Source organism: Pipistrellus hanaki, assembly GCF_964339955.1.
Source record: "Pipistrellus hanaki genome assembly, chromosome: 8".
Taxonomy (NCBI): domain Eukaryota; kingdom Metazoa; phylum Chordata; class Mammalia; order Chiroptera; family Vespertilionidae; genus Pipistrellus; species Pipistrellus hanaki.
The window spans coordinates 59,386,698-59,396,091 of NC_140510.1; positions in this window are offsets into that span (position 1 = coordinate 59,386,698).

Genomic DNA, 9,394 nt, shown 5'->3' on the forward strand with positions numbered 1-9,394 from the left:
CCCTTTCTAAAAATTCAATTTATCGCCAACATCTACAGACAGCTTATACAACTAAATAAAAGGAAGATGAATAATCCAATTAAAAATGGGCAATGGACCTAAATAGAATATTTTCAAAAGAAGACAGAAGGAAGGCCAAAAGGCACATGAAAACATGCTCAAAGTCACTAATTATCCGAGAAACGCAAATCAAAACAACAATGCGGTACCATCTCACACCTGTCAGAATAGCCAACATCAACAAATCAACAAACGACAAGTGTTGGCGAGGTTGCGGAGAAAAAGGAACCCTCGTGCACTGCTGGTGGGAATGCAGACTGGTGCAACCACTGTGGAGAACAGTATGGAGTTTCCTCAAAAAAATTGAACATGGAACTCCCATTTGACCCAGTAATCCCACTCCTAGGATTATATCCCAAGAAACTAGAAATACCAATCAGAAAGGATATATGCACCCCTATGTTCATAGCAGCACAATCTACAATAGCTAGAATTTGGAAACAGCCTAGGTGCCCGTCAGCAGATGATTGGATCCAAAAACTATAGTACATCTACACAATGGAATACTATGCTGCCATAAAAAAGTAGGAATTCTCATCATTTGCAGCAACCTGGATGGAATTGGAGAACATCATGCTGAGTGAAATAAGCCAATCAATGAAAGAGAAACACCACATGACCTCACTCATTTATGGATAATAACATTATAAACTGATGAACCAAAAGATAGATATAGAGAGAGTAAAGCAATAAGCAGACTGTCAAATTACAGTGGGGAGGGTAGGGAGATCTGGGGGAGATAAGAGATCAACCGAAGGACTTGTATACATGCATATAAGCACAACTAATGGACACAAAATTCTGGGGAGGGAGGGTATGTATGAGAGGGGGCAATGGTAAGATATGTACACAGATAATTTAATTTAAAAAATAAAAAATAAATAAAAATTCAATTTAAACACGCACACACCAGTAAACTCAAAACTGCTTCATAAAAAATAATTTTTTAGCCCTGACCTGTTAGCTCAGTTAGTTGGTTGGAGTGTCATCCTGATGCACCAGAGTTGCAGGTTTGGACTGGGGTTGGGCACATGCAAGAATCAGCCAGTGAATGCATGGATGGGTAAAGCAATAGGTCGATGCTTTTCTCTTTCTCTCTAAAATTTCTTATTTTTCAATTATAGTTGATTACAACATTATGTTACTTTCAGGTGTGCAACCCAGTGATTAGACATTTCCATAACTAATTCACAGTCACCCTAATCTATTATCCATCTGAAATCATACATATTTATTACAATACTAGAGGCCCTGTGCACGACATTTGTGCACTGGGGGAAGGGGATGCGGTCCCTCAGCCCAGCCTGTGCCCTTTATTGCAGTGCAGTTCAGGAGCCCTTGGGGGATGTCCGATTGATGGCTTAGGGAGTGGGTTGTGGGAAGAGGGCCTAAGCCAGAAGTCAAACATTCCACCACTACAGTTGCACTCGCCAGCTGTCAGCCCAACTTCTGGCTGAGCATCACTCCCCCTCCCCCCCAGCACAGGGACCACCAGGGTCAGCTCCTGCGTTGAGCATCTGCCCCCTGGTGGTCAGTGTGTGTCATACCTTCCAGTCATTCTGCCATTTGATTTGCTTATTACCTTTTTATTATATAGGATTATTGGCTATATCCCGTATGCTGTACTTCAAAGATTTAAAAAATAATAATATTTAGAGAAAGGAAAGGAGAGAGAGAAGAAACATCAATTGATTGCCTCCCACACACACACGCCCAGACCAAGTATCGAACCCACCTTTCAGTGTACGGGATGACACTCCAACCAACTGAGCCACATCCACCAGAACCCTGCGCTATACTTTCAATCTCTGACAATTCTGTAGCTGCCAATTTATACTATTTATTATTTTTAAAATTTAAACTTCTTAATCCTTTCACCTTTTTCACCTATCCCCTGAAACCCCTTCCCTCTGGCAACTGTCAAAATGTAACTATGAGTCTGTTTCTGTTCTGCTTGTTAATTTCATTTTCTAGATTCCACATGACTGAAATCATCTGGCATTTTGTCTTTGAGTGACTTACTTCAAAGGCTGAATTTATTTGATTCTGCCAGTCAGGGTGAGTTCTCTTGGCTTCACATGAGCCACAGGGTTGATTTCCAGGGGTGAGATCCCCCTTTCATCCTGCCAGGTTCTGAAAAGGCCAGGGAAACCCTGCTGTCCCAGGAAGGAGAGACAGATCATATCTGATGACAGCCTCCCAGCAAGAGGTCCTGGAATCACTAATGAGCATGAAGAAGCTCTGCTGGATCAGCCCCACTGAGCAAAGAGAAAGATGGGGAGCAGGGGAGAGGGAGGGACTGGTGCTATGAGGGGTCTGATTCTAAATACATGCCTCCTCCTGGCCCAGCCCTCACTGCTCCCTGGAAGTCTTCATTTCCCTGTACCCTTGTCCACATGATCCCTTTCTCTCCCCTGTAAGTTAAATCTACCATTCCTCTCATTCTCATTCGGTAACTTCACCTTAATCTAAATAAAAGCTGTTTTAAGCCGAAACCGGTTTGGCTCAGTGGTGGAGCGTTGGTCTGCGGACTGAAAGGTCCCGGGTTCGCAAGGGCATGTACCTTGGTTTCGGGCACATCCCCAGTAGGGGGTGTGCAAGAGGCAGCTGGTCGATGTTTCTCTCTCATTGACGTTTCTAGCTCTCTATCCCTCTCTCCTCCTCTCTGTAAAAAATCAATAAAATATATTAAAAAAAAAAAAAAAAAAAAAGCTGTTTTAAAAGAACCCCTTCACCCTCCCTTCCTGTTGGCATTTATACACTTATCTGGGGTTGCACGCCTCCTACCTCCTCCCTTCCTGTCCTAATGTACCTTCTTTCTGCGCTTGGCAGGTCCCTGTCCCGTGCTCATCTCTACCCCTGCTCTTCACGGCTCTTCAGGGCTTTCCTCTATCCTCGATCTCCCTGTACTTTAGGGATTTTTGTACTGGCTCCTTCCACCAATATCTGAACATGCCCACATCTCTGGCATACTCCTTTTCATTTCCTAATTAAAACAAAAATTTTAAGTTAGGAAACACATTCACATTCAAAATTCAGCAGGTATAGCCGAAACCGGTTTGGCTCAGTGGATAGAGCATAGGCCTGCGAACTGAAAGGTCCCAGGTTTGATTCCGGTCAAGGGCATGTACATTGGTTGTGGGCACATCCCCAGTAGGGGGTGTTCAGGAGGCAGCTGATCGATGATTCTCTCTCATCAATGTTTCTAACTCTTTATCCCTCTCTCTTCCTCTCTGTAAAAAATCAATAAAATATAGATTTTTAAAAGATTCAGCAGGTACATATTGATAGGTCTCCTACCCCTCCCCTGGCCAGGCCCCTGAATGGAAGTAACCAGTATACTGGTTTCTTTCTTTTTTTAATATGTTTTCTTGATTTTCTATAGAGAGAAAGGGAGAGGGATAATTAGAAACATCGGTGGGAGAGAAACATCAATCAGCTGCCTCCTGCTCACATCCTACAGGGGATGTGCCCGCAACCAAGGTATTGTACATGCCCTTGACTGGAATCGAACCTTTCAGTCCACAGGCTGACGCTCTATCCACTGAGCCAAACCAGTTAGAGCTATACTGGTTTCTTTTATCTCTCCACTGTTATGCATGAACAAGGAATTATGTTTACGTTATTTTTCCCACCTATTTTTTTTTTTTACACAAAAAACTAACAGGTTATACACATTTCCCTGTTCTTTGCTTTTTTTCATTTAAAGCTATCTTGGAGATCATTCTATATGAATAACAAAGAGCTGCTTCCTTAGTCTTACAGCTGTAGTGATGTAGACTATACAAAAAAATTATTTCACCAATATCTCAAGTTAACTAGCTCCTTGGACAGATGGACCCATAGTCGTAGTGGCTCAACAGAGTAAAAATGTATTTCTCATTCTTGCCATAGTTCAGAGCAGTGTTGAAACCAGACACAGTGGTTCCAAGATTGCCTGTCACTACTTGAGCCAAATTGAGCAGGAGACAGGGTTGAATCATTTGTGAGTGTTTATTTCAATATTACTGGCAAGAAAAATGACAAATCAATATTGCTGACAGTATGGGAAGAGCAGTCGGTCACCCTGGAAATTCTGCTCTGATCCCCCTCATCAGTGGGCTGATTATATACGAATGAGGGAGATAACTACATGCAGTTTCAAGCTATAAGTGTAACATGGAACGGAGAGGGTAGTGCCTGCAGTCCAGGCTTCAGGAGCTCAAAGTCCGATAATAAGGTGGCTAATCTTCTATGATGTTACAAACAGCTCAGCCCATTCCTGGGACCAGGAAATGGTTAGCATTTCTGAGGCAAACGTCCAGAGGGGGTCAGGGTCCAGGCACAGTGACCAAATCAAAGCATGTCCTGTCCTTGATCTGTTCTCAAAGTGTATTTCTTTTCAGAGTAATGGGCCCATTGAGACCCATTGTTTCATCCTCTAGTTTCCCAGGGTCTTTAAGAAAACTTTCTATTGATAATAAGGAGAATGATTATTAAACAACTCTGGTTCTATTTTTTAAATATACTTTTATTGATTTCAGAGAGAGGAAGGAAGAGGGAAAGAGGGATAGAAACATCAATGATGAGAGAGAATCATTGATCGGCTGCCTCTTGCGTGCCTCCTACTGAGGATTGAGCCTGCAACCTGGGCATATGCCCTTCACTGGAATAGAACCGAGCCTCTTCAGACCACAGGCTGATGCTCCACCAACTGTGCCAAACCAGCTATATGACCTTCCCTACTATCAGTGTTGCCAGTCAGATGGCCGTCCATGTGATCATGTAGGGACCCAGGCTCCCTCCATTTTGTGCCTCTATCCTCTTCTGGGTCATTGACAATCTCCTCATGCAGAAAGTGGACAGGAAAGAACAACTGGGATCCAATGTTCAGACTTTAGAAGGGCCTGGACTTTTGAAGGGCCACTTTTAATTAGAACTTGGTCAATGACCACAACTCGAGTCTCAAGGGAGCCTGGGAATGTACTCAGCTCCACATCCTGGAGGAGGAACAGGTGGGATGAGCAGCTGGTGGGTCTCTGATGGTGCTAGTGTCCTGTTCATGCTGCTGTGTTTTCCAAAGAATCCAAACAAGCCTTTCTGTCAATCTGCATCGCCTTCTAAGTCCTGTTATTTTTCCATTTACAGCCTGCCTCTAGTCTCTCCATCTATAATTGCTTCTCCTTCAAAACATTCTCCACCCAACAGTCCAAGTGACCAAATAATAAAACAGAACAAACCCAAATTAGGTCACATCACTTCCCTGCTTAACATTCTCCAATGATTCCCTACATCATTTGTAATAAAACCCTAACTCCTCTAACTCAGCAACAGAAACCCAAACAGCCCAATTAAAAATGGGCAAAGAAACAGACTCATAAATGCAGAGGACAGACTGAAGGTTACCAGAGAGGAAGGGTAAAGGTTTGGGAGAAAAAGGTGAGATTAAGAAGTACAAATTGGCCCTAGCTGGCTTGGCTCAGTGGATAGAGCATCAGTCTGTGGACTCAAGGGTCCCAGGTTTAATCCTGGTCAGGGGCATGTACCTTGATTGTGAGCATATCCCCAGTAGGGGCGTTCAGGAGGAAACTGATCAATGTTTCTCTCTGGATATAGAGTTGAAAACCATGGTTATCAGGTTTTTCAAGAATTTTCTAGAAAAGGCTGATAAATTTAGTGAGACCCTCAAGGATATGAAAAAGGACCAACTAGAAATTAAGCATACACTGGCTGAAATAAATAATATAGAGATCCAACAGTAGACTAGAGGATCGCAAGAATCAAGTCAAAGATATGAAATACAGCCTGACTGGTTTGGCTCAGTGGATAGAGTATCAGCCTGAGGACCGAGGGGTCCCAGGTTCAATTCCAGTCAAGGCCATGTACCTTGGTTGCAAGCACTTCCCCAGTGGGGGACGTGCAGGGGGCAATTAATTGATATTTCTCATCAATGTTTCTAACTATCCTCCCCTCCTTTCTGTAAAAAATCAATAAAATATATTTTAAAAAATATGAAATACAAAAACGCAAAATACACCCATCAGAAAAGCAAAAAGCAAAAAGAATCCAAAAATATGAAGAAAGTGTAAGGAGCCTCTGGGACAACTCCAAACATACCAACATCAGAATTATGGGGGTGCCAGAAGAAGAGAGAGAGCAAGATACTGAAAACCTATTTGAAGATAGAATGACTTCCCCTACCTGGTGAAAGAAATAGACTTACAAGTCCAGGAAGTACACAGAACCCCAAACAAAAGGAATCCAAAGAGGACTACACCAAGACACATCATAATTAAAATGCCAAGGGCAAAAGACAAAGAGAGAATATTAAAAGCAGCAAGAGAAAAACAGTTACCTACAAGGGAGCACCCATACGACTGTCAGCTGATTTCTCAACAGAAACTATACAGGCCAGAAGGGAGTGGCAAAAAATATTCAAAATGATGAACAGCAAGAACCTACAACCAAGTTTACTCTACCCAGCAAAGCTAAATATCATTCAGAATTGAAGGTCAGATAAAGAGCTTCACAGACAAGAAAAAGCTAAAGGAGTTCATCACCATCAAACCAGTATTATATGAAATGCTGAAGGGTATTCTTTAAGAAGAGGAAGAAGAAGAAAAAGGTAAAGACAAAATTTATGAACAACAAAGTGACAACAAATACATATCTATCAACAAGTGAATCTAAAAATGGAGTGAATAAAAAGTCTGATGAACAGAATAAACTGGTGAATATATCAATAATAGGATCAAGGGCATAGAAAGGGAGTGGATTGATAATCCTTGGGGAGAAAAGGGTGTGGGAGTGTGGGTAGAGACTGGACAAAAATAGTACACCTATGAATGAGGACAGTGGGGTGGGGGGTAAGGGCAGAGGGTGGGGTGGGAACCAGGTGGAGGGGAGCTATGGGGGGGAAAAGAGGAACAACTGTAATAATCTGAACAATAAAGATTTATTAGAAAAAAAATTGAGCATTTTGACTACTGTGGTTATCTCACATGACCCTTCTCTGTTGTCTAGCCATTCCCCTGATTATTCTTGGATACCCACTGTCCCAAATGCGGATACAGTTGAGTTTGGGGGCAGGATGGTGGCTCAGGTCCACACTTATCAGCACAGTCCCATTACCGGGCTTCAGGATCAGCCTATAACCAAGGGCAGTGGACTAGATTTTCTTTTTAGCTGGGGTAGCTGGGAAGGATATTTCTAGCTCTCTCCTGACTCTAAGATATATACACATGAGGTTTATTGCTTAAACTGCAACAAGAAGCATTTTGCCACAATGATGAAAGCTGGTTTGAGCATGAAGCTGACATGGAGAAGTGAGGGAAGAAAGACACAAAATAGAGTCCAGGATGATATCTTTGAGCTGCTGGATCAAGCCAGCCTTGATGTGCTGAGTCAGGATGCCCAGCACGTTGCAGTACTGGGAGCCAGTGAATCCCCTTGAGTATGTAAACAGTTTGAGCAGCTGCATTAAAAGGTGTCTCATGTATGTCTTTCAAATCTCTATCTGCATCTCTAGCTCCCTCTGCTGTGGATCTTCTTCCTTGATAAGTCTCTTCCTGACTCCAGGTCACTCCAGAAACATCTGCTGAGCTCCTGCTCTCCCAGGCAGCAGGCGAGGCCCAGCTCCCCATGTGGAGCTCTGGAGCAGCTGCTGATCTCATGGGAGGCAAGCGGAATCAGATGGCCACACTCTTGTCCTCAGATGAGAGAAATGAGACCTGGATTGGAAGTGAGAGTGTACCTGGGGATGTCAAAGAAAGCCATGATGCTGGAAAGCAGAGGAGGGAATTTGGGAATAGATCTCACTCACTGTCTTGGCAGTGTGGCGATGCTGAGGAGGGTTGGGATTCTGGATATGTTGTGAAGGTAGTTTATTGGCCTTCCATGTTTGCCAAACTACCTCTGATTCAGCTTCCACTGCAGGTCTCCAAATAATGGTCATGGTTCACGTATTTCTCCTTGAAATTCATATATTTTTATATAGAATTTGTTATTGTGATAACATATGCCATAATAGTCACTTTTTTTAAAGATCCTCACCTGAGGCTATTTTTCCATTGATTTTTTTAGAGAGAGTAGAAGAGAGATAGAAAGACAGAGAGAAACATCAGTGTGAGAGAAACACATAGATTGGTTGCCTCCTGCACAAACCTCTGACCAGGGCCTGGGCTGGGGAGGAGCCTGCAACCAAGTTATGTGCCCTTGATCAGAATCAAAACCAGAACCCTTTTATCTGCAGACCTAAGCTCTATCCACAGAGCCAAACTATTCTTCTTAATTTTTATTTTTTTAGTTACCCTTTTATTTGTTTGTTTGTTTTTTTTAATATATATTTTATTGATTTTGTACAGAGAGGAAGGGAGAGAGATAGAGAGCTAGAAACATCGATGAGAGAGAGCCATCGATCAGCTGCCTCCTGCACACCCCCCACTGGGGATGCGCCCGCAACCAAGGCACATGCCCCCGACCGGAATCGAACCCGGGTCCCTTCAGTCCCCAAGCCGACGCTCTATCCACTGAGCCAAACCGGTCCCGGCTATTTTTTTAGTTACCCTTTTAAAGTATCAAGGTAAAAAACACGTTTGAATCTGTGGAGAAGTTTTGTGAGTTTATTTGAGCCAAACTGATGACATACTAGAGAACAAGATCTCAAAGGCTCCAGAAAATAACAGTTTAGCAGCTTTTTGTATGCACTTGAAATTAAGGAGGGCAAAATCAGGGAAATTACATGGAGTTGGGAAAGCAAGGCAGGGATTTGATTATAGGATGATTATGTAATAATTATGTGCTCTTGAGGGTGGTTACTTCAAAAGTATGTTATCTTAGATGCACAGAAACAATGGACAGGGCTTAAGACCAAGATAAACCTTTTACTAAAAAGTTGTGGGCCTGCCCTGGCCAGTATGGCTCAGTTGGTTAAGTATGGTGCCATCCACCCTGAGGTCCCTGGTTCAATTCTGGTCAGGGCACATGCCTGGGTTGCAGGCTGGATCCCCAGTAGGGAGCATGTGGGATGCAGCCCATCAATGATTTTCTCTCATCATTGAGAGCTGAGGGCTGAGCCCTGAGTCTCTGAGCTGGCAGGTGACATTCTCAGGCTGCCTCCAGGGGAGGAAGGCCAGGTCCTTTCCCTCTGGCGCCTGAGGCCAGGTTTCCTCGTCCCAGGAAAGGGATCCTCTGTTTCCCTGCTTGTACTCTTTATTTTTAATCCTCACCTGGAGGTATTTTTTCCATTTTTTCAGGGACTTGGGAGGGAGAGGATGGAGAGAAAGATCAATGCAAGAGACACACCGATTGGTTGCCTCCCACACCAGTCCCGACTACCTTTTTAGGCACGTGGCCC